The 937-nt window shown below is 48.8% G+C and overlaps 1 non-coding gene across 1 annotated transcript; it reads left to right on the top strand.

Moving 5' to 3' along the window:
- The first annotated feature begins 244 nt into the window (after positions 1-244).
- Positions 245-327, top strand: TRNAS-UGA (transfer RNA serine (anticodon UGA)). Its single transcript has one exon. It is a non-coding gene; the product is annotated as a tRNA-Ser (tRNA).
- The last annotated feature ends 610 nt before the right edge of the window (positions 328-937 follow it).

The raw sequence follows: 937 nt of genomic DNA, 5'->3' as shown, positions 1-937 counted from the left end.
CATTGTCCCTGTGTAATGCTTCATCAATTGGTATTGTGTTAATTTTCATGGGAGTCAAAGCCTGGACTACATAGCCTGAGTGTCTTTTTATTTCATAGATTTCATAGATTTCATGGACATTAGGGCTGGAAGAGACCTTAGGAGATCCTGCCCCAGGAGCATTAAGTCAGCTGGGGTCAAAGGATCCCAGCAAGATAAACATCCAAATGTCTCTTAAAGGAGTCCAGAGTCTGAAACAGTCAGGGCTGTGATGGCCGAGTGGTGAAGGCGTTGGACTTGAAATCCAATGGGGTGTTCCCCACGCAGGTTCGAATCCTGCTCACAGCGGTGCTTTGTTTTTCTTGTCAGCGATCACAGTAGGTATCATGTCACCTGTGTCAGGGAAGTCAACCCACTCCGGAGTTGGTGCCATCGTGTGGGTTGTGGCTTCCTGGACCATGATCTGCACTTCTGTGTGAGGGACCTCCTGGGACGCAATGGGCATCATCTCTCTATAAAAGGTATGAGTTTCTTTTCTTAGAGGTTGGCTAACCTCCTATATCAGGCTTTAAACTAAGTATGACGAGACAGAGAGGCAGGAGATGGAGAGAGTCTAGCACCTACAAACTGCGAGACATGCAGCAGTACACCCCAGGTGTACCAAGGGGCCCTTTGGGCATCAGAATGGGGGGCACCAAAGGCACCATTCAGAGGACGCAAGTGCCTCTATACTAATGCTAGGAGCATGGGGAAGAAGCAGGAAGAACTCGCACTTCTGCTTGCAGATAATAACTTTGATTTAGTGGGGGGCTAATGGAAACCTGGCGGGCCCCTACCCATGACTGGGAGGTACACATTGAGGGCTACAGGTTGTACAGAAGGGACAGAGTAGGGAGGAAAGCGGGTGAGGCTTCTCTCTATGTAAAGGAGCATTATACATCTACCCTAATCAAAATGG

This window comes from Alligator mississippiensis, chromosome 15, assembly GCF_030867095.1.
Source record: "Alligator mississippiensis isolate rAllMis1 chromosome 15, rAllMis1, whole genome shotgun sequence".
Classification (NCBI taxonomy): domain Eukaryota; kingdom Metazoa; phylum Chordata; order Crocodylia; family Alligatoridae; genus Alligator; species Alligator mississippiensis.
The sequence above is the reverse complement of the archived record's forward strand: the minus strand, read 5'-3'. Positions and strand labels throughout refer to the sequence as shown.